We start from the raw sequence: 26,987 nt of genomic DNA on the forward strand, positions 1-26,987 counted from the left end.
GGTAGGAGTATCCTGGGGGCTTGCTGGTCAGCCACTCTGGCTGAATTGACAAAAAGAGACCCTGACTTAGGGATTAAAAGAAGTAAAAAAAGAAAAAAAACAGGTAGAGAGCAATTGACGAAGATATTAAGGTTGACCTCTGCCCTAACACACACACACTTTTCTGAAATTGAGGTGACACCTCCTCAGAGACGTCTGCCAGGATTGCTCTGGTGCCCTAGCCCCCACAGCCCCCCTCTTTTTCCCTCCTCCTTAGTATTTACAACTTTCTCCAACTGCCTTCTTTTTCCTGGATTCTTTGTTCATGATCCCTCTCTCGGTGTGAATGGAAAGTTCTAAGACCACAGAAAACGAGTTGGTCTTGTTCTAGTGGAGTGGCTGACCCGGCACGGGCAGTGGACTGGATGGATGGAGAGATGATAGGTGGGTGGATGATGGATGGATGAATGCACGCACGCGGTCCCTTTCTGCGTTGCTGCCTCTCTGGGGCCGCGCCTGGCCGCGGTGAGGACTCTGCGGGGCCCGGAGGCGGCGTGGGCGTCGCCGCGGGGAGGAGGCCGGCGCGTCCCTCCTCCGGGAGCGCAGCGGCGGCAGCGAGAGCAGTGCGCACTGCAGGGCCGAGTCCCCGCCCGGAGCCAGCGCCGCGCCTCGCGGCCCCCACGCACGGCGCGGCCCGGCGGGGGCGCAGGAGACCCGCGCCCGGGACAGGGGCCGGTCCCCCGCACACGCGGCCGCTGCAGCTCCGCGACACTCGCTCCGCGTGCCGTCACCCGGCCTGGCCCGCTCGGGACGCCTCTGCATTGCGCGGGTGAGTACCGCGCTCGCTCGGGGACGAAGGGCGGGAGCGCTGTTCCCGGGGACCCCGCCGACAAGAGTGGAGTCGAGACCCGGCCGCCGCAGGCAGATTCCCTTTCAGAATCTTTCTGAGTCTCTGGGCCTCAGTTTCCCCTCATGTTCCAGGTGAGTGGGGGTGCGGGGCGCAGTGACTGAAGTTGGCAACTCCCGCGCGCGGGACAAGTGCAGGACGCGGCCGTGTCTCTGCGTTTGGTTAGATGCCTGGCCTCGGAGGAGGCTCGTCGTGAATGTCGGATCCCACCCAAAAGGAACCCAGGGACAAGCTGATGCCCGAGGGCCGGGGTGATGGGATGGCTGAGGAGCAGCGAGGCAAACCGCTCGAACTGGGGGCCTGTGGCCCAGCCTCCTCCACGCCGATTGCCGATTTTCTTTTGAAAAGTCTTCATGATCCTGCAGTGGTCCAGCTCAGGACGCTGAAGTTGGAGCTGAAACTTAACACAACTTTCCATCAGAACACTTAGACTGGATTTCGTAGTAAGGGGAGAGCGCGCAGTCTGGAGTTATTTTAGCCAGGCAGCTGTGGACTGGCCCTAGCTGCTTCAATGCTTTTCAAATAGCTCTCAAGCTCAAGGAGTATTAGGGAAGCGTGACTGGGAGAAGTATCCCACCGCTAAAGCTTCAACGCGCTTGGCTCAGCAGTTAAACGCGAGCCTTTTTTGCAAGGTTCATAGTGTCCCAAAGCCTATCCTGGGCTCACACTTGACAGCCCTCACTCATTGCCTACCAAAAGCAAGGCGGGCGGATCTACTACCGGCTGTCCTTTCTCTCTCTTCTCTCCACCACACAACCTTTAATAACTTTAAAAAACAATACAACACGAGTATACAAGTTACCCGCTCCAAGGAAATTATAACTGGGGACAATGGTTTGGAGCCGAGTCTATTAATTCCATAGGCCCTTGATGCTCTGGTGAAATTCCTATTACCAGAGTATAGGTTAACAAACACATCAACCCTCGGCGGTGAGTTAGACCCTAACACGCACAGACTTTTCAAAATAATCCTTCTCAAGGAGTCACTCCGCAGTTTTACTCAAGAAATGCTATTTCCCTCTAGCATAGGCCCCCTCAAGCCTAGTTAGTATTTCCTTGTCTTTAGACATCTTCAGACTGGAGGAAATTAACGAGATATTTACGTAAGAAATGATAATGTTTTGAATCTTGTTTGTGATGAAGCATAATATTGAGTGTGTGTTTGAAACTTGGGATTTTGCAGCTGTAGATAAACCAATTTGGATCTGAGAGAAACTGAAGTGTGTGTGTGTGTGTGTGTGTGTGTGAAGTCATTTTTAGATCCCAAAGCCCCTTTGTATCTTAATTCACAACTTGAAAAACTGTTTTATCTTAAAATAATTGGTTATTTCTCCCCAGGTCTTAAAGAGCTTGCATAGTCCTGTGCCTGCGTGTATAAAAATAAGGCACAAACACATAAGTTGGTTTTTTCTAGTATCAGATAGGTAAACAATGTGAAGTAAAAATGAAAAGATTTGTGCTCCGAGATCTATGTATATATGTGTGTGTGTATATATATATATACGTATATATATATATATATATATATATATATATATATATATATATATATATAAAATGTCCTAAGTTCCAGCATCTTTCCATACTTTTGTGTTGGGTTAGACACCCCGTAAAGAGATGTGATTTGTGGACCTGTTACAGGATTACCGTTTGGAACAGGGGAACCACACATAGCACACTGTTACAGGATTACCGTTTGGAACAGGGGAACCACACATAGCACACTGCTTTCAAAATGCCCTGCTGCCTTAAGTCGATCGTAAGAGATTTCAAGTCTTGTTGCGGATGGATAAACTGATAAAATGCTAGCTGCCGTGGGGAGAGCAGAAAAGCCGGCAGTAAAACGGGGCTGTGATGTGGCTGGGCACTTTCAGGATTGGGCTGAATATGTTGTAGAGACGCTAACAGTTTTCAAAACTGTGTACACGGTCCAGCCATGCCCACTTAAGATGTCTTTTGGTTCCCCCAAGACAAGATGACTCCATCCCTGACAAAGAAGAAGCATTTCCTTATTTTTCAGCACGTTCCCAAAGATAACTCATGCAGGGTGCAGGAGACCAGAACTTAACGGCCATCCGACTGCCACCAGCTCAAGCCAAGCTCAGGGCGAGAACTCTTTCTCTGCCCCCCACGCCCCCACCCTCCACCCCCCACACAAAGTGTGCTGACTGTCCTCAGCTGCGGTGGCCCTTTCGAAACTCATTAAGCCAGCAATAAACTTCTCATGTAGTAAAAGCCTAGGCTATCGCTGAGCGGGAGTGGGGTTCCGGGCGATCACAGCAGATGTGTTTCTGGCTGTAGAGACAGCCGATGGCTGTCAGAAAAAGAAGGGAGGGGAAGGTTTTGCTCAGTTGGGCCAGCTGCTGAAGCCCCTGCAGCTAAGAGGATAGATGGGAGCTGGAACTGGAACCGGGACTGGTCCTTGCTGGGCAGGCCTCCTGCCCGTGAAGGATGCTTAGGGCCCAGGGCAAAGCCTAACTCCCAGAAAATATCCACAGACTTGAGGTGTGTGTGTGTGTGTACATACAAAGACTAGGAAAAAAACTTGCTTCCTGTCACACGGCCAGAGATATTTACCTGCCTCTCACCTGGGCACCAGATAGATACAAAGGAAGACTGTGGGGCCTGACAGAAATTCCTTAAGGGAGAGAATTGTCTGCACAGAGGCTTCTGAACAGGAAGGATTGCTTAGTTCTGTGGCCCTCCTGATCTTGAGGTTTCAGGCAGCGTGGCTGAGAGTCACTCCCAGACGCCACACTTTCTGCCGGCCACCAAGACTGGGTTCTGCTGTGGGCAGGAAACATTTGTCTTGCTATTTGTTCTGAATAAGGAGTTGGAGGCGTTTGCCCAGAAGGAATCCTTTACGGAGGCTTAACCCGGGAGTACGGGAGTAGAGAAAACATGGCCTGTTGACAGAAAACTCTCTCTCTCTCTCTCTCTCTCTTTCTCTCTCTCTCTCTCTCTCTCTCTCTCTTTCTCTCTCTCTCTCTCTTTCCTCGCTCAGTCCCAACACTCTTCCTGATTCCAGAATCACAGTTTGTGTCAGCAGCTCCCTTCCCCCTCAGCATCTGAGGTTATGCAAGAGTCCCAAACACACCACACCACACACACACACAAAGGAACTTCTGGTAGGAAAACCATTAGTGGAGAATTTGCTACTTGGTTGTCTTAACTGGTCTAGTGGTGTTTGCCTTCTAATCCAGGGAGGGGACACCTTCCACCGGGGACTAATACTTGTAATTCAGGGTAGGAAAGTACCTGCCTGGTGCACCTAGAGCTGACGGGAGCTACACAGTTTTACATGCGTGTTCTCCGTTTGCTTCTCACTGACTTTCATGGCAGTGAACGCTGATGCTGTTTTTCTCCACTTATAGACTACACCTAAGATTCACTTATGGAAACACACATTGTTACGAAAAAAAAGGAAACAAAACAAAAAAACAAGAAAAACAAATACAGCTGCTACCACACATCCAGAACTTGAACGCAGAGGACATCCATCAACTCATCTCATTAGTCCTTAGACTAGTTCTTTATGCCAGTCCTTAGGGTGTTATTATTAATAGCCCAGCCTTGTTAAAGGGGAAACTGAGTCACAGAGCAGATGACTCACGTAGGCCGCAGATGAAGTGCAGATGAAACCCAAGTCTTCAATTCCCAGTGGGTGGGTGCCTCACCCACGTCCTTCGAAAACCCTGCTCTCCCTCCCCTTGGAGGGTGACAAGCAGTTTGGATGACTCTGAACATGCACAGAACAAATTATCTGTTATTTTAAATAGAAGAGAAGTCGTATTCCGTATTTAGAAGGCAGGAATAGAAACCTTGGGAGTCGTATTTAGCAGTTTGGGTCTGGTTCTGTCAAGGAAAATGGCTGTTTATTTATGAGGGTTAATTTGATTTGTCCCTTTTATATTAACACTGAGCGGTTCTGTTCCTAAAACAAGTCAATAAACTTACCGGCAGAGGGAAGGCCCTAAGCCTTACGGTAGGCACAGCTCAGGTCCGCTTTACCAGAAGGAGCTGCATTGTATTACTGCGAGTGGGAGCTGGCCTGGGGTTCAATTATAAACATTTGGAGGACAAAGTAATTTGGAACAGGTGGTCTCGAGAGTCGGGTGACAGAAGCGGTTCGTCTTGGCCACTTAGGCTGTCGAGGGATGCCACCAGTGGCCTGAACGTGGGGACATGGGCTTGTGGTTCATAGGGCCTGAGAGGTGCATCCTTGGAAAGAAAGCCAAGGATGGAACGCAGGGTTGCAGCACACCGACCGTCCTGCTGAAAGCAGGGGCCTCGGCCTCGCAGCCACTCTCTTCTGGCAATTACAGGTCTTCCAGCAGAGATTTTCCAGCTCCTGGTGTTTTGATATGTGAATTCGTAGTCTTGAATCTATGCAGAAATTTAAGACAGAAATGCCAGTGCAAAATAATGCCAATTTAAACATCTTTTAAAATGTGTGAAGAATTTAACAGAGGTTAAGAACTATTTTGTCATTTGCCGTCTATATTAGTATCGTGCCTGTATCATAAAGTGTGTCGTCGGCTTCCAACTTTCCCCTTCTGTCTGAATATCTAGGAAAATTAACTTTTCAAGTCTGTGTATTCACAGACATAACTGAAATGAACATATCTGCTTACGTTCACTCACTCGGGAAGCAGCCAGCTCTTGGGGATTTTATAATTGAAGGAAAAATGATAAAAATCGACATGCCCCTCCCCTCCCCCCAAAGAATGAGGAACCGGACGGTCCAACGCCTACTCCTGCATGTGTGGCAACACACTTTTCCTTGCGTCCTCTGAAGGCGGGGCTCGGTCTCTTCTCTTTATCTCCCAAGTATTGTTTTTTAGAACTGAAATTTACCATGTATTAACCAGTAGGCATTTTAATTTGGTAAAGAAAAGTCACGGCAGAAGCAAGTGGGTCTGTTTCGGCCATTATTGTTCCTGCAACGTGAATACTTTGGGTTTCGTGGTACGACATGAGTGTGCCAAGAAAAAAAAACACAGCAGGAAACTATGCGAAAACATACACACTTCTGTTTAAGAAATGGGAAAAACACAGGCAGGTTCTGCATGGTGATTGCTTTAACGTGAGTTTTAAATGGCATTGTTTGACTTAGGTCGACGAAGTCCCGTCTTAGCTAATTCTCACATAGGCAGTCACCAATCTTGCACCTTGAAGAGGCTCTGAGAGACAGACTTCTTCGTTCAGGTGCAAACGCTCCTCATTTTGGAGCGGTACAGGCCTTTAAATTTTTAAAAAGGTTACTTAGATATCGATTTTATTTTCTTGACCCAAAATGAGAAAACACGGGGAATTCTCAATAGCTTTTTACAGGCTGCTATTATGAGAAGGGAAGCCAAACCAACATGTATTAGATCATGGGCTTGAAGTACATAAATAAACGCACTGAAGGTCACCAAAACAGGACAAAACCACCAGCACTCGTTCCCGGGGCCAAGTCCGAATTCCTGCCTGTTAGACGTGTTTGGTTGAATTGGACACAGAAGAGGGGGCGTTCTGCTCCTAACTTGATCTGGTCCTCCGAGGGCTCGCAAAGACATCTTGTGGTAAACGGAGACAGAGGCTGGAATGGCGGGTTTCTCCAGAACTTTCTCTTTCACCTTCCTAGAGAAAAACTGGGTTCAGGGTCCATCTGTCACTACTGATACCTCCTCCTGATGTTCAGGTCTGTGGGAGTCAGAGGTTGAGAACGCCCTGTGGTCTCCTGGTCAATTTCTTTGCCTCTTATTCCCCATCTCACGATCACTTTGTGGTTGAAACATTAATAGTTTTTCACGGTCCTTTGGTTTTTGTTTCATTTCTTTACTTTCTTTGTTTCTGTGATTTTTTTTAAAATGTGGGTGCACAGCGTGAAGCCAAGCCTTTCTCTCTCATTAACCACCGGCTCCCTGAAGCACACACACAGTGTGTCTGCACGTCTCTGATCTTAGTACCAACCCAGTTACTGGTGGGCATTCCACAATGGAGTTAACCCTCTTCTGAGAGAAAGAAAAGGTGTCAGCCCATAGAGGTTGTTTGCCTTTGTGGGTGTGTATTATTTGCACAAATGGCCACTTTTGTTTTGGAATGTTCTAGCACCACGTCTTTCTCCGGCAAAGGCCTGTGTTCCCTGCTTAGTTGGGAAGGGGGGAGGCGGGGATCGTGTACTTCTGGCCTTCTCTGCCACTGGGAAGCGAGGGGGGCTGAGAAGGACAGCTCTGCCAGGACAGACGGCTCTACAAGTGGTGGCTTGTGCCTGTGTTGTCAGCAGAGTTTTGGCCCCATCCAGCCGTGACAAAGAGTGAAGCCTGGGAGATTATGCACCTCCGGTCTGTGAGGATCCTGAGCTCTGTGTGCCCTCCTCTTGCTGAAGAGACCGAAGCTAATGGCTGGGGTGTAGAGGGAAGGGGGAGGGATGATGGGGGTGTGGGGGTGATGTCTTCATCTCACAGATGTCTGAAACGCGTGGAATGTCTCCACGTTGCTCCGGCACCGCAAGAAAGACAGACTGGTACCGGGATGTCGATGCAGACTCAGGGAGGGTGTCTAGTGGTTTGATCCAGGGTGGGGTGTTTTCTGACCTCTGGGACTCTCGGGGAAACTTTAAAGAACTTGTTTTGGAAAGTTTGTCCGCCTTTTTATATTTTTATTTCGGTGAATTAATTTTTGGTGTCTTTGTGCCCATGCAAGGGTTGTTGGCAACAAGCAATGCCCCTGTTTATTGAGAATGTGCTGTGTGCCAGCCGCTACACTTAAGAAATACTTCGCTTTGTCTCTGGATGGAGTAGGCTGTTATTATCTCCATTTTACAGATGCGGAAATGGAATGTTGGGGCCGCGGGGGGGGGGGGTAAAGTCACATGGTCAGGATCCTATAGCCTGTGTCAGAGCCAGGATTACATCCAGTTCCGATCCCAAGCCCCTAGAATAGGCAGCTTCCACGTCGGCCCTTGGGATGCAGACTTTAAAGTCAGTCCTGTTTGTATTGCCTTATGGGTATTCACAGAGGACCAGAATAGGAGAAAAAGGAGGATGCCTGCCTCGAATCTGCCCTTGTGGAAGCCTAGGCGTGTTTGGAGCTACGGCTGTTGTGACGGGTCTGCAACTCTACAGCTGGCCGTCCCCAACCCTGCAGGCTGTCTCAGTCCCAGTATAATAACATCAGTGTTACTATAGGGACTGTGCAGCCCACGGAGCCTGAAACACTGGGTGTGGCCCTTTAGAGCAAAATACATTGACCCATGACCCCTGACCCCTGGCAGTATGACAAGATAAAAGACATGCTGTGTTTTCCCAGTGCCTTCATTCTTAGCCGTTCTTCAGTGAAACACCTGTGTCTGTGATCAGAGAGACCCACAAGAACGGGACTCCAGTGTCCTTGAACTGCCTCCCTGCCTTAGCCCTGTTGATCCTTGAGTAGACAGAGCGTGTTGCCGTGACTTCCAGCCCTTTCCAGAGCTTTCTATAGCTCCCACGGCAGGATGAGGGTTCAAGCAACTTTGAACCCCCAAGAAGCCCAGCTCAGCACCAACTTCTATGTCCCAAGATGCATTGTGCATCATGGGACATTCTGGTACCCTGACAGTTGCTCTCTGCTTCTTTGGAAAATGGTGCAGGGTACAAAGAATCAGCTTTTCCCAACTGGAAGCCTTGCTGGGAACCCTGGGCTGCTAGGGTTGAAGCTGTCACTTGGCATTTGTCCATCTGTCTGTACGTCTCTGTGCCTCAATGTCCCCATATGCATAGCGCGCCTTTCTATGGAGAATAATAAGAAAGTGTTTGTAGCAGCAGTGGGCAGCGCATGAGTGATGACCAAGACAAGTCCTGCTATGATCACGCTTTCCAAGCGGCCTGAGGCTAATGGTGTAGCTCTTTGTGCCTCAGTTTCTCAGTTTGTAAAACCGGGCATGGTAATGATAATAAGGATTTTGCCGTTGGCTGCGGTGAAAATTTAAAGACGCCACCTGTGAGAGTTTTGGCTTTGTGGTCCCGCTTGTCTGCGTTTAACAACCAGCTGTAAAGATGACAGACAATTGGGTACCAGGCCAGTGCGGTGCCTGGAAACTGCAGGTCCATGTGGAGAAAGCGTGGGCTGTGGCTGAGCGCCCCAGACTCAGACGGAGCTGGTGTGAATCTTGGCCACTCACGGTGCCCTAGGTGCCCTCGTACTGCCACCTCCGGGCGCAGCTGCTGTTCCTGGAAAGACCGCGCACGTGGAATGAGGTGGCATGCATTCACGGGGCGTTTGGCACATAGTAAGCACTCAATAAATGGTAGCTTGTATTATTATCGCCCCCACTGCTCGCTGTACCCCCATCCCCAAGTAAGCATGGATCATGGATAAAGCTTAATTTGAAAATAAAAGAACACATTTTTAAACTGCCAAATAGACTTAAAATAATATTCATTAAACAAAATTAAAATATTCTATTAAAGCCAGACTTTGGGCTCAAACCAAATTTTTATAACCCAAGCTTAAAGGCCAGGGAGTCCTCCAGCCACAATGGGGACATTGTGATTGAACCTGAGACTTCAACACAGCTATTGAATGTCTTTGAAATGCATGTTTTCCCATTTAAATGAAAGGGAAGTCACAGGAAGGAAAAAAAATACAAGGTTCTTGCTCAGTTAGCAAACCTTAAGGAGCTAAAAAAGAAAAACAAAAGATTTTCTCATAATGCCAAAGACTCATGGTGAGTCCCTGGGGCTCACTGACTAGCTAGTGCCACAGCCCTGACCCTCTGAGGTGCCACCTTGGAATGACCCAGATCTGATCTGAACTAACGTAATCTCAACCCTGTTCTCTTGATAGGGGTTCTTACGTTGTTGACAGACACGACCTGGGTCCAAAGCCTAGCTTTGCCTCAGTTTCCACATAGACAGCATGGATAACCTCAGGTTGGGGGTGGGGACTGTGATAAGGATGACTTAGGGTGGTTGCTTTCATGTTTTTGCTTTCCTTAGAGTGTGAGCTGTCCCCAGACTTTGGGAAGTTAAGAATGAAATCACGCGGGTATTAGAGGTTGAAATCATCACAGTTTTCAGAAAGGGATGAGGGGTGAGGATAGTAGATTTAAAACCTCACCCAGATTTTAGGTGCCACGCACTTTCACAAGGCTTTTAATCCTTTTCCAGAGGACCTGGGTTCAGTTCCCAACACCCAGGAGGCTCACAAACGCCTGCTTCTCCATCTCCTCCGGGGTGGGGCTGGGGGGGGTCTGCTGCCCTCTTCTGTCCTCCATAGGTACTGCATGCACAGGATGCTTATATTTACAAGCAAAAGTTCTTACACAATTAAAACAAGAGCAAAAGCCCCAATCCCCGAACCCTTGTGTTACAGGTGTGTCTGTGTGACAGACTGAGACTGATGACAGAGTCTCTATGATAAACCAGCGGGGCCTCTGTGGCCCTCACCCTCTCCTTTCACTGAGAACCTGTCATTTTTTTTCTTTCAAAAGTTTTTCTTTTCTTTTTGAGATTTTAATGTATTTTTACCACTTCCCTCTTCCCTTTCCTCTTTCCATATACTCTTCTGTATACTCCTCCTTGCTGTTTCTAATTTATGGCCTCTTTTTTTCATTAATTTGATAAGTGTGTGTGTTCCTAAACATATAAATGCAACCTGCTCAAGTTGTATAATGTCCCTTGTGTGTATGTTTTCAGGGCTGGCCATTGGGTATTGCACAGCCAGTTGGTGCGCTCTTCCCTGGGAAAGACTTCTTTCTCCTTCAGCCTTCCTTGGTCGATGACAGTTATTTGTCCAGGGCTGAGGTCTTGAGAACTTCCCCCATCCACATCATGTGAGAATTAGTATATATGTATATATATGTGTGTGTGTGTGTGTACACACACATGTATGCATGTATGTGTGTGTGTTATGAGTAGATAGATAGATAGATAGATAGATAGATAGATAGATAGATAGATATAGCAGGTAAAGAGAGGAGCCTAAGTGGGCTATGAGAATCTCCAGGCAGAACTCTGGGAACATGTGCCCACCAGGAGGGACCTCCTCTTCAAACTAGGCAGGCCCAGTGCTATGTCTTGAAATGGGGCCCTGTTGGGGCAGCAACTGACTCCTCCCCCTATCACCTACTTGCTGTGTGACTTTGGGCAGATCCCAGGAATCCTCGGAACCTTGGTACATTTGCCAGCTCATGAGAGAGATAACGTCTGTGTCAGATATGTTATAAGGACTTCAATTAAATAATGACACAGGAGGACTGAGGAGGTGGCTCAGTCAGCAAAATGCTCAGCTTGCAAGCATGAGGACCCAAGTTTGACTCCAGAACCCACACAAAGCATGGTAATGCCTACTTATAATCCCAGAGCTTTAGAGGGGCTCCCTGACCAGAGAGAGCCTACCTTACTTGGTGAGAGCCAGGCCAACTAGAGACTCTGTCCCCAAAATGAGGTAGATAGCTTCTGACCCACAAGACCGAGTTTGGCCTCTGGCCTTTCCACATACATGCACAGTGAAGTCACACTTGCACCTGCACATGAATGCACACACGGGCACAAACACACATACACACCATTAGCCTGTTTCACATACATGCACAGTGAAGTCACACCTGCACCTGCACATGAATGCACACACGGGCACAAACACACATACACACCATTAGCCTGTTTCACATACATGCACAGTGAAGTCACACCTGCACCTGCACATGCATGCAGACACGGGCACAAACACACATACACACCATAAGCCTGTTTCACATACATGCACAGTGAAGTCACACCTGCACCTGCACATGAATGCACACACGGGCACAAACACACATACACACCATAGCCTGTTTCACATACATGCACAGTGAAGTCACACAAGCACACGTGCACCTGCACATGCATGCAGACACGGGCACAAACACACATACACACCATAAGCCTGTTTTACAATTTAAAATTTGAATCTGGGAATAGATCTGTCCCCAGAAGAATTCAGCAAGAGAGGGTGAAAGTTTAAGTTACTCGTCCTGGACATACCCCACTGCTTCTCAGGTAACTACAGTCTCTGGATTGGAGACATTTTGGAAGAATCTATGAGTCTTCTTTTTGAGGGAGGCGTGCACCCTCCCATAGTAGCTTAAACAGTCAGGGACATTTCTCTCTTTAGACTTTAGAAACCATAGAAAAAAAATTAAGGCGAACGGGCTCCAAAGTTTTTATGGCTTATCATAAGACAGTTTAGAATGGTTTAAAACCCAAGCCCATAATTAACAGCAAAACTGGGTGTGTGCGTGTAGCTGAATTCTGGAGGGAAGTTGTGACGCATGTGTCTGAGACCCCTTTATTTAAAACAAAAATTTTTAGATGGGTATGGTGCCTGCAATCCCAGTCACTCAGAGGCTGAGGCAGGAGGATTGCCATGAGTTCCAGGCTATCCTGGGTTACAGATTGGGGCTCTGTCTCAACAGAACCAAAAAAGAAAAAAAGACAGGAAGGGAGGAGGGAAGCGAGGAAAGAAATACTTTAAGCCAGGCATGGTGGAATATGGAATACTTTGGGAGGCAGAGGCAGGAAGCGTCAATTCTGAGGCTAGCCTAGGCTCTATAGCAAGACTCTGTCTCAAAAACTAAAATAAAATACAACACCAAAATATTTTATTCCTAAACTCTTCTCAAATAACAAGACTCTTATACAGCGAGACCTGGTGCTCTGCGCTCTGTCTTCAGGGGCAGAAAATGAGAGGAGTGAGGTTTCCGGGGCTGTCAGTCATGGCTGTCTAGATCTACCTTCAAAGACCGGTCTTGGCTGATCGGGCAGCTGCATGGTACATGTGTGCATTTGTGTGCAGCCCAGCTTGGGCACATACAGAGCTGACCGCAGTCGTCTTGGCATCCCCTCTGCATGGTCCAGTCCCGAATAGTGGCAGACAAACGTCTCTTCCTCAGAACAACTGCCCCTGTTATAGATGAGCAAAGGACAGCAAGCGTATATAAGCCACTCAAGTTTACAAGAGAAGGGATCAAGCCAGGCTTCTCTGTGGGGGCTGGATCTAGAGGTATTTTCTCCTGATTACTACACTGTCCAGCCTCTAGCACCCCGGAAAGAATCCAGCTCCCTCCCATTCCCCCTCACTTAACTGTGTCATTGATTAACTAAACACAGGTGAGCAAAGGAGGTAAAGGTTCCTCAGTTGCAGCTTTGGAGTTTACAAAAATTAAATTCCATTTGTGTATGGGGGAGAGGCGCCCTGCAGAAGCCTGAGGACAGTCTGTGGGAGCTGGTTCTTGCCCTTCACCATATGCATTTTAGGGCTTGGACTCGGGTTCATCTTTTACCCATTTTTACCTATTGAACCACATTTGTGCTCCCTCCTGGCCTCGAGCACAGCACACTGTGGGTGAGGATGGGCGAGCTGGGATCAGACGATGTCTAGCTCAGCCATGCATTGGGGTAATCTAGAGGAAGGCAGCATCGGGTGGTTTAGTTGCTACGCGAACGCTGTGTGCTTCCACACAGATCTATGCTGTACAGTTGCTGCATTCGATCCAGATGCTGACAGTCCACATGATGGCCAAGACTGCTCTGGTGTGCGCAGCACCCCACATTACTGTATAGAGGCAGGGCATGGTCCAGCGACGCTGTGAAGTAGTAGAAGCCGATCCTCAGGCGTTGACAGGTGGTTTACTGTCTTGGTCGAGTCTGATGTGCTGTGAGTAACTGGGTGCGCTGTGTTTATTCTGAGGGCGCCATGGGATAGTTTATGGCAGTGCCAGCCATCCAAACATGACTGCATGCGCTGCGATGATTCAAGGGCCGTGACATCACCCTGCAAAGTGAATCTTTCGGCTCCATCTCCATCTTACAGAGCCACTGCTGCGTATGCATCATGGAAGGACTCATTGCTGTGACTGCACTGACTGGTCTCACAGCCCTGGGCTCATGGAACCCCTCCCAGCCTCAGCTCCCTTCTCAATGAAGGGATGGAAATGGAGGTCACAGATGCGACTTGCGCCAGGAGGCACCTGACCCACACAAGTTGTTTAAAGCTGTTTATTCCTTGCTTAGGAAACAGGATTCAGCCACTGGAATCCTAGCTTTCTGTTGGACATAAGTGTTCCTGGGCTCACTGGGGGTAAAGAGAAGGTAAGGGCCGGGGGCACAGGTATGACCAGTAAAGGACCTCCAATTTTAGGACTGCCTGGAGGTCGATTCCCAAGACACTTGCTTCTAGCTCTCGTTACCCTGACTGAGAGGTTCCCGGGGTCTTCTATGGGAGCCTGAGAGTCGTAGCCCCTGAGGATTAGAGCTGCAATAGGAAAGGGAGGCCAGTGAGGGCTTAGCCCTCCTGTGCAGCCAGAGTGAAGACCTCAGCCCTGTCTCCAATGACCCTGGGTTTGTGGGTCAAAGCTGGAGAACAGAAAGACCAGGGAGCCACCAGCTCGCAGCAGTTGCTGGCACTTGCTGAGGATTTTTTGTTTTGATTTCTTGTCCTTTGCTTTCTCAAAAGTGTTTTCCTCCAGCAGTTTCGCCTTGTTTCTAATGAACAGGCGATCAACTGCTTCTTCCCTTCTTCCTTTCCCCAGCCCCCAGCCTATCCCTACTGAATAGAAATTGCACTCGTCCACACATTCCAAATCATTGAGTACCTACTGTGTACCAGGCTCTTCTCCAGAGGAAGATACCGTCAAAAGTGAAAAAGCCCAGGGACTGGAGGTGGCTCAGCCAGTAAAATACTCAGTGTGGAAGTGTAAGGATCTGAATGTGAATCCCTAGCATTTAGGTAAAAAGTTAAGTGGAAGCTTAAGTATCTGTAATCTCAGCTCTGGGAGGCAGAGACGGGAGCCCAGAGGTCGCTGGCACAGCCAGTCTAGCCAATCAGTGAGCCAGCTCCAAGACAGTGAGCGACCCTATCTTAAAAGAAAAAAGGTGGAGGCAGTGGTGGTGCACACCTTTAATCCCAGCACTCGGGAGGCAGAGGCAGGCGGATCTCCATGAATTTGAGGTCAGCCTGGTCTACAGAGAGAGAGAGTTCTGGGACAGGCTCCAAAGCTACACAGAGAAACCCTGTTGAGAGAGAGAGAGGAAAAGTAGAAAGAGAGAGTAGAGAAACGCTTGAGGAAGACACTAGTTGTCAATCTGGTCTCCGTGTGCACACATGTACCCACACAGGGATACGCACACGCATGCACACACACACACATGCATGTGCACAAGCTACCCCTCATGGAGTATACCCATTAGTCCAGGATCAGGCTCCAGCTACCAGGTATCTTGGTTTTCCAAAAGCTACAGCAATCTTGATTTTTGTGAGAAAGTTCCTGAGTTTCAAATCTGAGTGAGGAACTCCTTTGGGCTCCTCGCACATCTTGGGCATCTCATTTCGGCCAACAGACCCTAAGCCTCTCCCTTCCCCATGACTTTTTTCTTTTGACTAAATCCTGACCAGAAGAGATGCCAAGAGTCGCTGAATGTTGTTTCCAGGAAAAAGCAGGACTCAGGCCTCCCGGGGTCTGGCCGAGATTCTTCCAAGGAGCAGTCTCCCCGGTTTTATGTGTTTCTCAGGAGTTTCCCTGATCACGGCTCATCATTGAGAACAGTGTGCTGGTCCAAGTCTATCCCCTGGGTTTTTATTCGATTCAAGAGGAGGATGGTTATGTCATCTGGGTTGATGTGAGTCGTAAGATGTCTGCAGGTCTCATAAGTGGTCATCAGTCACTGATTAGAGCAACAAGGAACTTGTGCTGCTCGGTGTGGAGACAGGACCCACGAGGATTCCACACAAGAAGGAAGGTTAAGGAATCGGGTGGGAGTGGGTGGCGTGGTCAGGGATATGCTGGAGCTTTTAAAGATGCCTTGATGCCCAGGCTGGCGGTTAAATTATTATCTTTCTTCCTCTCTCCAAAAGTCGCATTGAGCAAAACCCTAACCCATAGGACCCTTAGCTATTGAGATTGTTCTGGATGTAAGTTGTAGTAGGAGGACATGGGCCTGCTTTTCATCCCAGCCACCTGGCTCTCAGCCGCCCAGCTAGCTTAACCCTCAAAATAACAACACAGAAATTGTATTAATTAAATTACTGCCTGGCCCATTAGCTCTAGCCTTTCATGGGCTAACTCTCACATCTTGATTAACCCATTTCTATTAATCTGTAGCGCCTCTTGACTGTGGCGCATGTTAGACCAGCATGAGTCTAACCAGCGTCCATCTCAGGCAGGAGAATCATGGTGTCTGCCACACTTCCCTTATTTCCCAGCATTCTGTTCTGTCTTCTCCGCCCACTTGAGGGCTTCCCTATCAAAAGGCCAAGGCAGTCTCTTTATTCAACCAATGAAAGCAACACATCCTACACCATAAGTGAGGGATAGCTTTTGAATTGGCCCACATGGAACGACCTGGGAAGTGAGACATCCTGAAGGATCCCGCTTCAGGTGCGGCTGGTTCAGTAACTCATATGTAGGTCATATGTGATTTCTTAGTCACTTTCAGCACTAGGGAAGGAATGGAGAAAGGTGTGAATTCAGTGGCAGTTGCTAGAGGAGATGGGTACACAAGCTCCCCGTGGCCCCCGGACTGTATCACTGTACACTTGTAGACATGCCTGCCTCACCCTTCTCCGGATTACTATGCTATTTATGAAATGTGCCCTTTATCCGAACACAGGGCGGGACTTCTGTATTTTCTTCTTACTGTTCAAATGTTCCTGTTAGGTGAAAAACTGTAAGATGTGCTGCTCCTGGGCTCTTCGTCTGTCCTTTCACCTGTACCCGAAAGTCTGATACTGGGTCATCTTTTCTCGTGGTGCTTGGTATAAAATTGAGACTTAATACTTAAGGGGCTCTAGCCGAGCACAGCAGATGTCTGGGCCTTCCGAGGGAAAGTGGGAAGTGGGCAGGCGAGATGCTCAGTGGGTAAGTACAGCTGCACAGGGGTGAGGACCTGAGCTCGGATCCCCAGCACCAGTGTAAAACTGAACAGGGAGGTGTGGGTCTGTACCCCAGTGCTCCTATGACAAGATGGGAGATGAAAACAGGAGCGCCCCTGGAAGCTTGCGGCAGCTGGATCACACAAGGGTGAACAAGAGCGGCAGGTCTCAGACAAGGAGGAAAGCAAGGACCAACCCTCTAGGTTGTTCTCCGATTTTCACACACATGCTCTGGCATGTGCGTGTTTGCAATTACATACGTGAACACACAGAGACACTGCCTTCGTTAGGGTTTCCATTGCTGTGAAGGGACACCATGACCACAGCAACTCTTATGAAGGAAAACATTTCATTGGGGCTGGCTTATAGTTTCAGAGATTTAGTCCATTATCATGATGGTGGCCATGGCAGCGTGCAGGCAGACATGGTGCTGGAGAAAGAACTGAGAGTTCTAGTTCCTGATCCACAGGCACTAAAAGGAGACTGTCACACTGGGTGTAGCTTGAGCATATATGAAAGCTCAGAGCCAGCGTCCACAGTGACACACTTCCTACATCAAGGCCACACCTACTCTACCTCCTGATAGGACCATTTCCTGTGGGCCAAGCACTCAAACACAAGAGTCTGTTAGGGCCATTCCTATTCAGACCACCACAGTCACAAATACAAATAAAAACAGAATGGGAAATGACTCAGTATGGCCAGGCCCAGCACCAAAGGGAGATGCAGGACAGACTTCCATCCCTCCATCTCTGGCCTTCCTTCCTTCCTTCCTTCCTTCATTCATTCATTCATTCATTCATTCCTTCCTCCCTTCCCCACCTCCACTCCCAGACTTCTTCCCTGGCTAGAAGTACTGCAGTATTATCTGATGTAGCCCTCAGAGTTTGGCTTTCCTTGGTCTTCAGGGCACTTGGAAAGGAGAATGGGGCCATCATTTGGAAATCTGGCTATCTAACACCAAATCTGCTGCTTTCTAGCTTCTGCTAAGAAAGAAATCATAAGATATGTCAACCTTGCACCCACATTTCCGTACAACCTCAGTGGGCCAGGGCCGGGAAACGACTGCTCCGTTTAGATGTCTAAATGAGCTCACCACAATCTCCACCTGGCCCAGCTGTCTCTCCGATACCGAGGCTCGGGCTTTGTTCTCCACTGACGTGGCGATGGTGGTGACTCTCCCAACACAGACTCAGGATGGAAGGAAAATCTCCCTTATATCCCAGTCCCTGACAAAAACATGAAAGGCATGGAGGCCACGTTCTAGCCAGTGTGCATAAATGAGAGGCCACATCTGCCTTGGGAGATGTTGAGGTCTCTCAAGGTGGGCATTGTTAATGCTTAGGGTGGGGGTGTGTTTGTTGTGGAGGTTCATCTTGTTTGTTTTTAGTATGTATGTGTGTATGAGTGTACGCATGGGTGTGCCTATGTGTGCACATGTTTATGGAGACCTGAAGTCAACCTTGGGTGTTGTTCCTTAGGTGCCGTCCCCCCTCCTTTTTTGGAGTCGCAGAGATCTGCCTGACTCTTCTATCCCAGTTCTGAGATTATAAAAACACACTGCCACGCCCAGCTTTGGTTTTGCTGTCACCGTGTCTGTGAGTGTGTGGCCTGAGTTCAGGCATTGTGCATGCCGTGATGTACAGGGAGGTCAGGAGGCAGCTGGATGATGTCACTTCTTTTCTCCACCTTTTTCTGGGTTCCAGGAATCAAACCGCGGTTCTCAGGCTTGTGTGACAAGCGCCTTAGTAACTATCCTCATTTCTTGCTCTGTTTATTAAAGCATGTGGACTGTGATGCCCCGAGACCCACAGCCCCCGTGCCACTGGCACCTAACACAGATGGGTACAGGTAGCCTATGTGAAGACAGCTGTCCTTGCTGTGACCTTGCTGGCAGTGGCAGTTTTGAGCTGGCTGGCCAGCTTAACCATACTTGTGTTTTCTAGCTATCAAGGCTTTTTTCAACTCCTAGAATGTTCTAGAAGGACAGAAAAGGATCCTTAAAACCCTTCTTAACATTTAGCTTTGCCCCTTTCAAAATCTGGGCCCTGCAACGAGGTTGCAGAATGGGGTGCAGGCAGTGCTGAAGCTTGTGAGAGGATGGGCGGAGGGACCAAGTGGCCTCTGAGCATGTCCAGCTGGGGCCCACAAGCTGCAGCCTAGAGTGAATGTTCCCCAAGACGGTCTCAAAATGTTGCCCCCTATGTCCTCCCTGCTGAAAATCAAGTCTGTTAATGGAAAGTGGCTGGGCAGGGTGGGTGCACATAAAGAGAAAGGGTCTCTACACTTACATTAAGGAAGGTGGCCGTTGCCGTGGAACGCTGGGAACCAGCTTTCTGAAAATCCAGGGCTCTGATCGGACATTATGCCTTTTCTGGTGTGAATCTTCCCATTCTGATTGACGCCTAGTGACAAAAGGCTTAACTGCCCCCCGTACAGAACAGGCCGCTTGGCAAAGAGAGGTTCCTTCAGTGCTGAGGCGGAAGGGTGCATACAAGACTCGGAGTGAGTTGTAACTGGTGCATTCTGGAATAGCCAGGAACTTGCTAGAGCAGGCAGAGCCAGGATGTCAGGAAGACAAAGACATTCCAGGCCCCGTCTGATTCTTGGCTTATGCTCTGGGCAAGGTGGGAGCCACTGTGGGGCTCCGAGCAGGGCAGGGACAGTGAGATCTTGCTACCCTGGGAAGAGAACGAGGGGACAGTGGGTGGACCAGGAGATCGCAGAGGCTTCACAAAGTGTGACTCGGTGGGCCGGTCACCAGAAAAAGGAAGAGGTGCCTTGGAGAGTGTGATTCTAAACCAACTGCCAGGATGTCCAGATGTCCAGCCATCTTCATTCTCACAGTCTAGACATGTCCAGCCCCCTCCTACCCATGGGCCAGACTTGTCCAGCCACCTCCATCCTCAGGCCCAGGCATTTTGTTGGCACTTCAGGGAATATGACAGTCATCTAAAAGGTTAAACAGCATGACCAAAATGACTGATGGTGTGGTCCTGTCGGCACCGTGGCCACATTACCGTCCCAGCATCCTCCTTGGCTTGCTGAGCTCTCCCAGGCTTTTCCAACTCTCTGTTTTGAGGAACTGAGGCTAGAGAGACTCTACAAAGGACCCCATGGTGTTGCTGAGACTTACATCCCCTTGCCGTAGAGAGCTGCGACCGAGTCCACACACATGGGGTTCAGCTAGGCAGATCCCCCTAAGCCCTCATGAAGAGCATACTCCTATAGACATGCAGTGTACAGTGGGAAAATGATCAGCAGTGTGGATAGCTTCCGTTTTACTCAGGCACTGGTGGAAATCCAGACCCGCCACCTAATGGCCTTATCTGCCTGGGCCTCAGTTTCCCCACCTGTGGAGTGGGGCCATCAGCTTAAATGAGGCCACAGGCACATAGTGTTTTACTAGCCCCATAGTCCTACTGAGCAAAGGAGACTATTACAGCCCGTGTTGTTCAAGGTGGGGACTAGGACAAAGGCTTGAGTTGTAGCCAAAGGTTGACCGATGTTTATGGGAGGGGTGGGACAAGGGGCTTGGTGCCTCTCATGCTGGAGTTCTGGGACTCGGCCTCGTCAGTTCTCTGTCCCGCATCCTGGAGGAGGGAGGCCCTGTCTGGGTGTGTGTCCCTGCCCAGGACGCCTGCCTTGGCCCTCGCAGCACCTCGGGTCCCAGAAGAGCCGCAGCAGCCCGGCTGCAGCCTTGCCTTGCTCTGGGGACGGCAGAACAGCGTGTACTCACACAAGCGAGCATATCCCCAGATGTGGCCTTCCCAGCTGCCACGTTTTCCCTCATGAAATTCCTGACTTGGTGTGTTGTGTTTTTCTAAAAGCACACCCACTGCCTCCAAAAACCTCAGCCGGGGAAGGGGAAACATTTCTGGTTCAACTGCCGGTTTTTGAACCGGTGTCAGATTATGCCCCCCTTTGTGGCCCGGATACACCATTCTCTCTATCGACAGCCTTTCTGAGAGCCGTGGTGGAAGAGTGCTCTTCTCGCCTAGGCCGGCTCCCCCAAACAGCTGTGGAAACTGAGGCTGAGGGAACCCATGAACTCCCCCGCCTCTGCCACATGCAGATCTGACTCTTTCCTCTTTGATCCCCGGGTCTTGGGGACAGGCTGAGGCCACCTTTGCCCCACAAATGTGCTTTCTTTGGCCTGAGGGTGTTTTGATTCGAGTGAGTTGCCAGCATTTAAAACTCGGGAGATTCCATATAAAAACCAGGGTTTCTGGCTTCTCCTGGACCCTTGGGAGATCTGGCAAATGAGGCCTACATTCCTGCACGGTGACAATTGGGGACTCAGTCCCTGCCTTTCCCTGGAACACACCCTGTTCATCTCAGGAGCTCCAGGTAGGCGTCAGGTCAGAATTCTCTGTAGTGGCTCTCCCAGGGGCCAGAATTTTTTCTTGTCTGTGGAGTTGGGGATTGAAGTCAGGACCTCACACATGCTAGACAAGTCCTCTACCACTGAGCTGTGTCCCCAACCTCATTTTTTGTTTCATTTTGAGACAGGATCCTCGTGCCTTAGCTTCTCTGGTACCTGGGATTACAGGCCTGCCTTGAACGTGTATGTTAGCAAGGGATAGTAGACAACCAAAACCACCGTTGTCTAACAGCTAACAGGAGAACTTTCTTTCTTCATGGTGGTGGGCGTGTGTGTGATCAATGCTCAGGCAGTGTGTTGGTGTCCGGAGAAGCCCCCCAGTGGTCTCCATCCCTCCAAAAGGCTGCTGGCCCTCCTCTGCCAGCATGATGCTTGCCCTTGTCCATGCCAGTCCCACAGTTTCCACACATTTTTTGTAAGGCTGAACTGAACGTATTTGACCTAAATCTGCCCCGCTTGTCTGAGACCTGAGATGCTATTAAACCAAATTAAGGCGCTTGGAAAAGTTTAAATAATCTTTAATTACTCAAGAGAAAGCCTATGTGAATGTTAGGGGGGCAGTGTGGGCATATGTGGGCATGCGCGTGTGAAGAAGTATACTGTGAGTGTGTGTGCATGTGCGTGTGTGTGTGTGTGTGTGTCAGAGGGGATGCCGGAGCTTGTGGGCGTGTGTGAACTGTGTGCTACAAGTGACTGTGTGTGAGTGAGAAGTGACTGGGCTCATGGAGGAGAGCTTAGCTATTTGTGTCAGTGTTGGCTGTGGGAGTCCGTAGAAGGGTTTAACGGTTTTAACATTTTTTTAAAACACGTGTTTGTTTATTTTGTGTGCATGTATAAGTGTGTGTGGAGCAGTGGTTGCCATGGTGCCAGTGTGGAAGCCAGAGGACAACATGTGGGAGTCAGTTCTCCCCTTCTACCTTTGTCGGGCCTGGTAGCAGACACTGTGAAGTACTGAACCATGTTGTTGGTCCAATGGCTTCTTTTTTCTTTAACGTGCTGGGGATGGACCCCAGGACCTCACCCATGCTAGGCAAGTGCTCTAGCCCTTTTTTTATATTGTATTTTGAAACAGGATCTCAGTAAGTTGCCTTGAACTTGCTTTGTTACCCAGGAAGGCTTTGAACTCAGGTCCTCCTGCCTCAGCCTCTGTAGCACAGGGATGACTGACCTGTGCCACTGGCTCAGCTGGTGAGACTTCTTGCAAGCTCGTCTAGCCGATCGTCCATGGACTGCTTGTGCCCCAAGATAGCTCAGCACAACCTGCCATATTTACTTAAAACATTATGAGACAGTGTTTATGGATCCCAAGTGTGAGCTTTGTAGACGTCAATCCTGTGCTACAGTGTTTGAATGGGTTAGACTCTGACGTGATTTCCTTAATCCGAGTGCAGGAGAGGTGGAGACAGGAGGATCCCTGGAGTTTCCTGGGCAGCCAGTATAGTTGAATCAGCAAATGTCCACTTCAGTAAGAAACCCTGTGGTGGTTCCAATGAGAACAGCCCGCATAGACTCATGTATTTGAGTGCTTGATCCCTGGTTGGTGGAACTGTTTGGGGGAAGGATTAGGAGGCCTTGGTGGAGGAGGCGCGTCACTGGGGGTGGGCTTTGAGGTTTCAAAAACCCACTGCTATGTCTGTCTCTCTCTCTCTCTCTCTCTCTCTCTCTCTCTCTCTCTCTCTCTCTCTCTCTCTCTCTCTCCTTCTTGCTTATGGATCGGATGTGAGCTCTCAGCTACTGCTCCAATGCCATGCTTTCCTGACTGCTGTCATGCTTCCTGACATGATGGCCCTAGACTCAGCCTCTGAAATTGTAAGTAGCCCCCAACTAAATGCTTTCTTTTAGAAGGTGTCTTGGTCATGGTGTTTCTGCACAGCAACGGAACAGTGACTAAAAAGGACCATATCTCAGAAAATGAGGTATAGGGGAGCACAGAAAGACTCAACATTGACCTCTGACCTCCACACACATAGCAATACACATGCACATAAAAGTGTACACGTAACACATACAATACACGTGCCTACACAGATCTGCGCTAATAATAAATCAATACATGAACCAACAGGGCAGGGTGCCAAGGCAAAGTGGTGATGAGGGGCTAGGAGCTGGGCTAACAGACGTTGCCAAGACTAGCTCGTGGAGAATCCTCAGTCCGTCCTAGATAGAGGTGTGGTCAAGGAGTAGGCTTTTGCATGATCTTGAAGGGTTTTCACACCAGTGGCCTTAATTCAGAGAGAGAACACAGTCATTATATGGTGGAGAAGTATCTGGACAATCTGTACCATGCTTAGCAGTGAGGAGGAGGACAGGATGCCCCGAGGACGAGGACACATCATCACTTGTGGGATAGTCTGAGAAAGGGTACAACTCGGGAAGAGAAGACAGAAAAAGAACATGGAATGTCCTACTGCAGAATAGAGGTTTTGCTCTTCAAGCATGCCCGTATTGGAAAAGGCAGGATGAGAGAACGTTCTAGAAAGAACTTTGACAATTGAGCCACATGCTTCTAGAATGACTGGTGGCAAGTGGATGGATGGCACACGGGCTAATGACAGAGTTGAGGTGGTAAGACAGTGTCTGACTCTTAGGAAACATGCATGGGAGTGTTCAGGGTGGGAGCTGTGCTGTAATTCATCTACTACATGGTTCATAAAAGAACAATAGCATGTGTGGTGGGTCCACATGCGCATGTTGGGACAGAAAGCGGTAGCCATTGGTGAAATATTGACGGCCAACTCGTCTGATTGGAAGATGCGTGTGTAACTGGAGGTTCCTCTCTCGCCCACCAGTTCCCAAATAACTACTCTAAGACTTAATATCAATTATAAACTGTTTGGCCTATTCGCTCAAACTTATTATTAATTAGCTCTTACAACCTTAATTAAATTATTTCTATTATTCTACATTTTACCACGAGGCTCATAACTTGTTACCTCACATCTTGCTTCTCCACTGGCTGCTGGCATCTCCCAGACTCTGCCTTCCTTTTCCTTTTATCTGTGCTTGGATTTCCCACCTGGCTCTATTATGCCTGGCTATTGGTCAAATCAGCTTCTTTACTAACCAATGGTAATAAAACATATTCACAGCATGCAGAAGAGCATCCCACATTGTGCGTACCTGCTCTCTGCATTGTGCAGGTACAGCTCAGACTCTGAGGGACCCACAGTGTCCCATGCGTCTGCTGTCTCCCCAGCCTTGTGATAGTTTTAAATGACACATGGAGCACAGGGACTTATGGGAGCTTTAAAAATCACATCCACGGGAGTGTCCTGGGTTTGTGCTAGGTTTCTTATTTGCTTGTTTGTTTGCACAAATGTACTCCTAAACCAAAGGACAACCTTGGTATTGTTCCTCCGGTGCCATCCACAGGCTCTCTCACTGGCCTGGAGTTTGCTGAGTACACTAGGGTGGCTGTCCAGAGAACCATCTCCCCAATGCTGGGATTACAAGCTTGTGCCCCTGTGCCTAGCCCTTCCACAAAGGTTGGGAGGAAGTGTCAAACTGAGGTCTTTGTCCTTTCAAGGCAAACACTAATGACTGAGGCCTCTCCCCAGCCTGTTTCGGTTTTCATGTAAAACACTAAACACCTGATACTTCTCCTTGGATAACAAAAAGTTGCCAGACAGGGACCCCCCTGAGGACAGCATCACTATCTTATAGATTTGTCTTGTCTGTTTCAGCTGTCTCTTAATTCTGTCTGTCTGTCTGTATGTGTGTATGTATATCTGACTTTTGCTCAAGCGTATCATCGAACTTTTGCAAAATCAAAAAGCACATGACAACCAAGCCTGAATAGCTCACGTCACAGAAAAGCAGCTGACCTCTCTAACACCAGAAGCTTCCTGGAAATCAATTTTAAGAAGAACAGTAGGAGGAGGGGGAGAGGAGGAACAAGAATATAAACTATTAAAAACTGAGTGAAAGACATGAACAGGTGGTTCACAGAGAAGGAAACAGACTAGACTCTCATTATGTGGAAATGTGCTCTGTTTCACACGAGATGGACAGGGATCCCAAGCTTGCTAATATGCTGGGGTGTGGCTGTGGGGAATTGGACACTCACCTGTGCTGGATTGTGTGGAACTCCAGGTCTGTTGAGGGAGGTGTGGCATGGTGTGTTTATTCAGATCTCTTTAGAAAATCTCTTTAGAAAAGCTCTGAGAACTTACTTCCAATAACTTACTGCAAGTGTGCACATATAAACAGTGCATGAAACAGTTTTTATTTGATCTTATTTCTAACAGCTTACCTTTGAGACAGTGACAGTGTACTCCAGGCATTCTTTGGTCAAAACTTCCAAACACATCTATTTCTCTCTCTCTTTCTCTCTCTCTCTCTCTCTCTCTCTCTCTCTCTCTCTCTCTCTCTCTCTCTCTCCTTCTTTCCTTTTATCTCTTGTTTCTTTGAGAAAGGTTCTCACTATGTATCCCTGATTGTCCTAGAACTCACTCTGTAGACCAGGCTGGCCTCAGACTCACAGAGATCTCCCTGCCTCTGCCTTCCAAGGGCTGGGGTTGAAGGCATGCTTCTTCATGCCCAGCAGCCAAACACGTATTTCTAAAAGAAAGTGATATAGGATGCTTCTTTAAAAATAGGAGTGATGTGAACAAGAATATAATTTTGTGTTTGCTCCGATTTGCATAAAGAGAATAAGAACGACACCTTAAAAACTATTGTGTAAGTTGTCTCTAGAGAAATGGAGCCAGTGGGAAATAAATCTCATTCTCTTGCCCCTCCCCAGAAACTGACCCATGCAATGTGGAATCTGAGAACTCCTACAGGGTCCTCTCTATTGCTGGGATGTGGGGAGGCTGGAGTGTTTAGCTACCTGGGTCTAAAGACCTGAGAACCAGGGAGCCAAGGATGTGCCCAGTCCAAGTACAGAGAGAAGGAAGCAGATGTCTCAGTTCAAATAGTAGAAAGAGAAGGAAGAAGAGAGAGAGAAGAGGGCAGGAGGGAGGGATGGAGGGAGGGAGGGTGAGAGGGAGGGAAAGAATATTTCTTATACCCTTTGTTCTATTCAGAACCACATTGGAGAGGGGGTCCACCTGCTGAGCCCATTGACTCAAGGGCCAATCTCATCTGGGAACCCAATTGCAGACATAGGTAAAGACCGTTTTGATCCCTGTGCCCTGTGGCTCACTCAAGTTCACACATAGAATTCATCACCATCCCACTGAATGTGGCTATGGGAGATGGTGGGGGTGAGACCCTTTTGTTAAATTCCTCTCTCATTTTAATTTCTGAATCATGTGAGTCTAGATTCTACTTTTTAGATTAAGCTAAAGATCAATGCAAGGGCTGAGGTGTGTGGCTCAAAGGTACAGTGCTCGTGTGCAGTACCCAAGGGTTCATTCCCATCACATACCCGTGTGCACGTGCACACACACACATGTTTGCATGCATACATGTACACACACGCATATACACACTCACACACACACATGCACACACACACACACACACACACACCTTAATAGCCAATGTCCAGCCTTGATGTTGCTGTGGTGGGTTACTTAGTATTGCGTGTTGCTGCGTACACCTCCTGATTTCTGAACTTGGGGGCTCTCTTGTTATTCTAGGAGACGCCATGTCCTTCAGAGTTTGTTACTCCGTGAAGGTAAACTCATGGTCTATACCAGGACAGGTGGGACGCCTGTGTCCTGGTCAAGGAAGTGGACCCTTCTTATCTCTTTCATTGAAACCAGGGTCTGTCTGTCTGTTTTTAGATAAGGCCTTATTCTATAGCCCAGTCTGGCTTTAGACTATGGCAGCCCTACTCCCCCAGCCTCCTAAGTGTGGGATGACAGGCATGAACCACCAGGCTCACCTTGC

General features: G+C 48.7%; 1 protein-coding gene across 1 annotated transcript in view; it reads left to right on the top strand.

Annotated features, from left to right (window-relative positions):
• The first annotated feature begins 460 nt into the window (after positions 1-460).
• Eya2 (EYA transcriptional coactivator and phosphatase 2) overlaps positions 461-26,987 on the top strand; it is a 149,869-nt gene continuing 123,342 nt past the window's right edge. Inside the window, exon 1 of the mRNA XM_075963101.1 lies at positions 461-808. The gene's annotated coding sequence lies outside the window, so the exon portion shown is untranslated. The remainder of the gene's footprint in view (positions 809-26,987) is intronic.

Source organism: Microtus pennsylvanicus, chromosome 2 (genome assembly GCF_037038515.1).
Source record: "Microtus pennsylvanicus isolate mMicPen1 chromosome 2, mMicPen1.hap1, whole genome shotgun sequence".
NCBI lineage: Eukaryota > Metazoa > Chordata > Mammalia > Rodentia > Cricetidae > Microtus > Microtus pennsylvanicus.